Genomic DNA, 7213 nt, shown 5'->3' with positions numbered 1-7213 from the left:
GCATTGCACTGATTCCTGGAATTCTCATTAAGAATTTTGATATCTTTTTCCACTAAATTTTCGAAAAAACACAAAAAAAAATCACAAAATCATAAAAACCAAAAATATTTGATGTTTCTTGCTTAAAGTCTAGTGTCTCATCTTAAGTTTGGTGTCAATTGCATGCATTCATTCATGTGTCTTAAGGATCTTCAAGTAATTCTTGATGATTTCTTACTCTGATCTTTGAATTCTTTTGGCTTGAGTGTTTATGCGTCTCATATAGTGTCAGTAGTATACAAACTGCTAAGTTTGGTGTCTTGCATGCATTGTTATTTGATTCTTGTTGCATTTTGATTATTAAAAAAATCCAAAAATATTTTTAATTTGTGTCTTTTCAAGTCAATAATACAAAGAATTGAAGATTCAGAACATACTGCAGAGGAATTATACAGAAAAAGCTGGGCGTTCAAAACGCCCAGTGAAGAAGGACAGACTGGCGTTTAAACGCCAGCCAGGGTACCTGGTTGGGCGTTAACGCCCAAAAAGGTGCATTTTGGGCGTTAAACGCCAGAATGTATACCATTCTGGGCGTTTAACGCCAGGATGGCAAAGGGGAAAGATTTTGTTTTCAAAATCAATTTTTTTCAAGTTTTCAAAGTTTTTCAAAATCAAATCTTTTTCAAATCAAATCTTTTCAATCAAATGTTTTCAAAAATCAATTTCTTTCCTTTTTTTTCAAAGATACTTACTAACAATTAATGATTTGATTGAACATCTCAAATTTGTTGCCTTTTCTGTTGAGAAAGGTTTAATGTTTGAATCATATCTTTTCTTGTTAGGCAAGTCACTAATTTTCAAAACATATCTTTTAAAATTGTTTTCAAATCATATCTTCTCAATCACATCTCTTTAAAACTAATCATATCTTCTTAACCTCATCTTTTTCAAAATAGTTTTCAATCAAATCTTTTTAACTTCTAATTTCAATTCCTTTTTCAAAAATCACTTGATTTCTTTCTTACTTTTATTTTCGAAAATCAATTAAGTGTTTTTCAAAATGTTTTCAAAATCTTTTTAATTGAATTTTCGAAAATCTTCTTCCTCTCCTCCCACATCCTTCTATTTATGGAGTACTACTCCTTCTTAATGCACAATTCGAACTCTATCTAATCAAGTTCGAATTCTTCTACCTTCTTTTCTTCTATTTTTCTTTTCCTCTGACACTTCAAGGAATCTCTATACTGTGACATAGAGGATTCCACATTTTCTTTTTCTCTTCTCTTTCATATGAGCAGGAGCAGAGACAAAGGCATTCTTGTTGAAGCTGACCCTGAACCTGAGAGAACCTTGAAGCGAAAGCTAAGAGAAGCCAAGGCACAACTCTCTTTAGAGGACCTGACCGAATTCTTCAAAGAAGAAGAACACATGGCAGCCGAAAACAACAACAATGCCAACAATGCAAGGAAGGTGCTGGGTGACTTTACTGCACCTACTCCCGACTTCTATGGGAGAAGCATCTCTATCCCTGCCATTGGAGCAAACAACTTTGAGCTTAAGCCTCAATTAGTTTCTCTAATGCAACAGAATTGCAAGTTCCATGGACTTCCAATGGAAGATCCTCATCAGTTTTTAGCTGAGTTCTTGCAAATCTGTGACACAGTCAAGACTAATGGGGTTGACCCTGAGGTCTACAGACTTATGCTATTCCCTTTTGCTGTAAGAGACAGAGCTAGAATATGGTTGGACTCACAACCTAAAGATAGGCTGGACTCTTGGGAAAAGCTAGTCAATGCCTTCTTGGCAAAGTTCTTTCCACCTCAAAAATGGAGTAAGCTTAGAGTGGAAGTCCAAACCTTCAGACAGAAGGATGGAGAATCCCTCTATGAAGCTTGGGAAAGATACAAACAATTAATCAGAAAATGTCCCTCAGACATGCTTTCTGAATGGAGCATCATAGGTATCTTCTATGATGGTCTCTCTGAACTATCCAAGATGTCTTTGGATAGCTCTGCTGGAGGATCTCTTCATCTGAAGAAGACGCCTACAGAAGCTCAAGAGCTAATTGAAATGGTTGCAACTTCTGAAAGGAATCCTGTGAACAATGGGACTAGTCAGAAGAAAGGAGTTCTTGAGATTGATACTCTGAATGCCATATTGGCTCAGAACAAGATATTGACTCAACAAGTCAATTTGATTTCTCAAAGTCTGTCTGGAATGCAAAATGCACCAAGCAGTACTAAAGATGCTTCATCTGAAGAAGAAGCATATGATCCTGAGAACCCTTCAATGGAAGAGGTGAATTACCTAGGAGAACCCTATGGAAACACCTATAATTCTTCATGGAGAAATCACCCAAATTTCTCATGGAAGAATCAAGAGAGACCTCAACAAGGTTTCAATAATAATAATGGTGGAAGAAACAGGCTTGGCAATAACAAGCCTTTTCCATCATCTTCTCAGCAACAGACAGAGAGTTCTAAGCAGAACACCTCTGACTTAGCAACCATGGTCTCTGATCTAATCAAAACCACTCAAAGTTTCATGAATGAAACAAGGTCCTCCATCAGAAATTTGGAAGGACAAGTGGGTCAGCTGAGCAAGAAAGTTACTGAACTCCCTCCTAATACTCTCCCAAGTAATACAGAAGAAAATCCAAAAGGAGAGTGCAAAGCCATAACCATGGCCGAATGTGGAGAGGAAAGAGAGGAGATGGACGCCACTGAGGAAGACCTCAATGGGCGTGCACCAACCTCCTCTGAGTTCCCCAATGAGGAACCATGGGAATCTGAGGCTCAAAATGAGACCATAGAGATTCCATTGGACTTACTTCTGCCTTTCATGAGCTCTGATGAGTATTCTTCCTCTGAAGAGGATGAGTATGTCACTGAAGAGCAAGTTGCTAAATACCTTGGAGCAATCATGAAGCTAAATGACAAGTTATTTGGAAATGAGACTTGGGAAGATGAACCTCTCTTGCTCACCAAAGAACTGGATGACTTGTCTAGGCAGAAATTACCTCAAAAGAGACAAGATCCTGGGAAGTTTTCCATACCTTGTACCATAGGCACCATGACCTTCAAGAAGGCCCTGTGTGACTTAGGGTCAAGTGTGAACCTCATGCCTCTCTCTGTAATGGAGAAGCTAGGGATCTTTGAGGTACAAGCTGCAAGAATCTCATTGGAGATGGCAGACAACTCAAGAAAACAAGCTCATGGACTTGTAGAGAATGTTTTGGTAAAAGTTGAAGACCATTACATCCCTACTGATTTCATAGTCCTAGAGACTGGGAAGTGCATGGATGAATCCATCATCCTTGGCAGACCCTTCCTAGCCACAGCAAAGGCTGTGATTGATGTTGATAGAGGAGAGTTGATCATTCAAGTGAATGAAGAATCCTTGGTGTTTAAAGCTCAAGGATATCCCTCTGTCATCGTGGAGAAGAAGCATGAAGAGCTTCTCTCAAAACAGAGCCAAACAGAGCCCCCACAGTCAAACTCTATGTTTGGTGTTGGGAGGCCACAACCAAACTCTAAGTTTGGTGTTGAACCCCCACATTCAAACTCTAAGTTTGGTGTTGGGAGGTTCCCACATGACTCTGAGTATCTGTGAGGCTCCATGAGAGCCATCTGTCAAGCTACTGACATTAAAGAAGCGCTTGTTGGGAGGCAACCCAATGATTATATTTTATATATTTTCTTTTGTTATTTTATGTTTTTTTTGTAGGTTGATGATCACAAGAAGTCACAAAATCAATGAAAAAAGCAAAAACAAAATGAAAAACAGGAAGAAAAACAGCACACCCTGGAGGAAGATGTTGCTGGCGTTCAAACGCCAGTAAGCCTAGCAGTTGGGCGTTTAACGCCCAGTCTGGCACCATTCTGGGCGTTTAACGCCAGAAAGGGGCACCAGATTGGCGTTAAACGCCAGAAAAGGGCAAGAACCTGGCGTTAAACGCCAGGAATGGGCACCAGCCCGGCGTTTAACGCCAGAAATGGCTCAAAACGTGATTTTGAGCAACATTTGGTGCAGGGATGACTTTTCCTTGACACCACAGGATCTGTGGACCCCACAGGACCCCCACCTACCCACCACCCTCTCTCTCTTCCCCCATTCATCAATCACCTCAATACCTCTTCCCCAAAACCCTTCACCTATCAAATCCCATCTTTCTCTTCACCACTCACATCCATCCTTCATAAAACCCCACCAATCTCACCCTTCAAATTCAAACCACTTTCCCTCCCAAACCCACCCATAATGGCCGAACTACCTTCTCCCCTCTCTCCTATAAATACCCTTCTTCACTCCTTCATTTTCACACAACCTAAACACTACTTTTCCCCCTCTTTGGCCGAACACACCACCATCTCCCTCTTCCTCATTTCTTCTTCTTCTACTCTCTTCTTTCTTCTTTTGCTCGAGGACGAGCAAACCTTTTAAGTTTGGTGTGGTAAAAGCATTGCTTTTTCGTTTTCCATAACCATTTATGGCATCCAAGGCCGGAGAAACCTCTAGAAAGAGGAAAGGGAAGGCAAAAGCTTCCACCTCCGAGTCATGGAAGATGGATAGATTCATCTCAAGGGTGCATCAAGACCACTTCTATGAAGTTGTGGCCTTGAAGAAGGTGATCCCCGAGGTCCCCTTTTCACTCAAAAAGGGTGAATATCCGGAGATCCGCCATGAGATCCGAAGAAGAGGTTGGGAAATACTTACCAACCCCATTCAACAAGTCGGAATCTTGATGGTTCAAGAATTCTATGCCAATGCATGGATCACCAAGAACCATGATCAAAGTGTGAACCCGGATCCAAAGAATTATCTTACTATGGTTCGGGGGAAATACTTGGATTTTAGTCCGGAAAGTGTAAGGTTGGCATTCAATTGGCCCATGATGCAAGGAGATGAACATCCTTACACAAGAAGGGTCAACTTTGATCAAAGGTTGGACCAAGTCCTCACAGTCATATGTGAAGAGGGCGCACAATGGAAGAGAGATTCAAGAGGCAAGCCGGTTCAATTGAGAAGGCATGACCTCAAACCCGTGGCTAGAGGATGGTTAGAGTTCATTCAACGTTCAATCATTCCCACTAGCAACCGGTCCGAAGTTACTCTAGACCGAGCCATCATGATTCATAGCATCATGATTGGAGAAGAAGTGGAAGTTCATGAGGTTATAGCCCAAGAACTCTATAAAGTGGCGGACAAGTCTTCCACCTTGGCAAGGCTAGCCTTTCCTCATCTCATTTGTCACCTCTGTTATTCAGTTGGAGTTGACATAGAAGGAGATACCTGATGAGCGGATATTTTGTACGCTTTTTGGGGGTAATTTCATGTAGATTTTAGCATGTTTCAGTTAGTTTTTAGTAAAATAATATTAGTTTTTAGGCAAAAATCATATTTCTGGACTTTATTATGAGTGTGTGTATTTTTCTGTGATTTCAGGTATTTTCTGGCTGAAATTGAGGGAGTTGAGCAAAAATCTGACTTAGGCTGAAAAAGGACTGCTGATGCTGTTGGATCCTGACCTCCCTGCACTCGAAATGGATTTTCTGGAGCTACAGGAGTCCAATTGGCGCGCTCTCAACGGCGTTGGAAAGTAGACATCCAGGGCTTTCCAGCAATATATAATAGTCCATACTTTGCGCAAGGATAGACGACGTAACTTGGCGTTGAACGCCAAGTACATGCTGCTGTCTGGAGTTAAACGCCAGAAAAACGTCATGATCCGGAGTTGAACGCCCAAAACACGTCAAAACCTGGAGTTTGACGCCAAGAAAGGCCTTTACACGTGGAAAGCTTTAGTCTCAGCCCCAGCACACACCAAGTGGGCCCCAGAAGTGGATTTCTGCACCAATTATCTTAGTTTACTCAATTTTCTGTAAACCTAGGTCACTAGTTTACTACTTAAACAACTTTTACAGACTTATCTTGTACCTCATGCTATTTTCAGATCTGAATTACATACTTTGTGACGGCATGAGTCTCTAAACTCCATTGTTGGGGGTGAGGAGCTCTGCAGCGTCTCGATGATTTAATACAATTCCTTTGTTTTCCATTCAAACACGCTTGTTCTTATCTAAGATGTTTATTCGCGCTTAACTGTGGAGAAGGTGATGATCCGTGACACTCATCACCTTCCTCAACCCATGAACGTGTGCCTGACAACCACCTCCGTTCTACATCAGATTGAATGAATATCTCTTAGATTCCCCAACAGAATCTTCGTGGTATAAGCTGGATTGATGGCGGCATTCATGAGAATCCGGAAAGTCTAAACCTTGTCTGTGGTATTCCGAGTAGGATTCCGGGATTGAATGACTGTGACGTGCTTCAAACTTTAACCTGCTGGGCGTTAGTGACAGACGCAAAAGAGGGATTCTATTCCAGTAGGAGCGGGAACCAACCGGTGATTGGCCGTACTGTGACAGAGTGCGTGCATAGCTTTCACTGCGAGGATGGGAAGTAGCCATTGACAACGGTGACACCCTACATAGAGCTTGCCATGGAAGGAACAATGCGTGTGAGAAGAGGATTCCAAGGAAGAGTTGAAGTCAAAGGACAAAGCATCTCCAAAACTCCAACATATTCTCCATTACTGCACAACAAGTAACGCTTTTATTCTCTATTATTAAAGTAATAACTATTTATTCTACGCTCTAATTGGCAACAAAAATACGAGGCTAAAGAATCCTATTGGTATCCTGACTAAGCCAAATAAAATAAATATTGATTGCTTCAAACCAATAATCTCTGTGGATTCGACCCTTACTCACGTAAGGTATTACTTGGACGACCCAGTACACTTGCTGGTTAGTTGAACGAAGTTGATCTTGGACCATATTCTATTATCATATTCTATAAAGAGATACAATTTCGTCCACCAAGTTTTTGGCGCCGTTGCCGGGGATTATTGAGTTTGAACAATTAAAGGCTTATTTTATTTCTTAGATTAGGAATATAGTATTGATGCTACAGAGTCATTAAATTTGAGTCTTTTATTCCTTTTCAAAAATTTTCGAAAATATTACTTTTTCTTATTAACTGTTTTTCGTGAGTTAGTGTCTTGTTCTAAGTTTGGTGTCAATTGCATTTTATATTTTCTTTAAATTTTCGTGTTATTGTTCTTTGTTTTCCTTAATCTTCAAGTTGTTCTTGTTTATTTTCCTTGTTTGATCTTGAATTTTTCTTGTTTTGTGTCTTTTCTTGTTTTTCTTGTGCTTTTTCAAAACAT

The 7213-nt window shown here is 40.4% G+C and overlaps 1 non-coding gene across 1 annotated transcript; it reads right to left on the bottom strand.

Moving 5' to 3' along the window:
• Positions 1-1812: 1812 nt before the first annotated feature.
• LOC130983664 (small nucleolar RNA R71) lies at positions 1813-1920 on the bottom strand. The gene has a single exon (XR_009087645.1). It is a non-coding gene; the product is annotated as a small nucleolar RNA R71 (small nucleolar RNA).
• Positions 1921-7213: the final 5293 nt, after the last annotated feature.

Source organism: Arachis stenosperma, chromosome 5 (genome assembly GCF_014773155.1).
Source record: "Arachis stenosperma cultivar V10309 chromosome 5, arast.V10309.gnm1.PFL2, whole genome shotgun sequence".
Classification (NCBI taxonomy): domain Eukaryota; kingdom Viridiplantae; phylum Streptophyta; class Magnoliopsida; order Fabales; family Fabaceae; genus Arachis; species Arachis stenosperma.
Note: the sequence above shows the minus strand (reverse complement) of the source record. Positions and strands in the feature narration are given on the sequence as shown.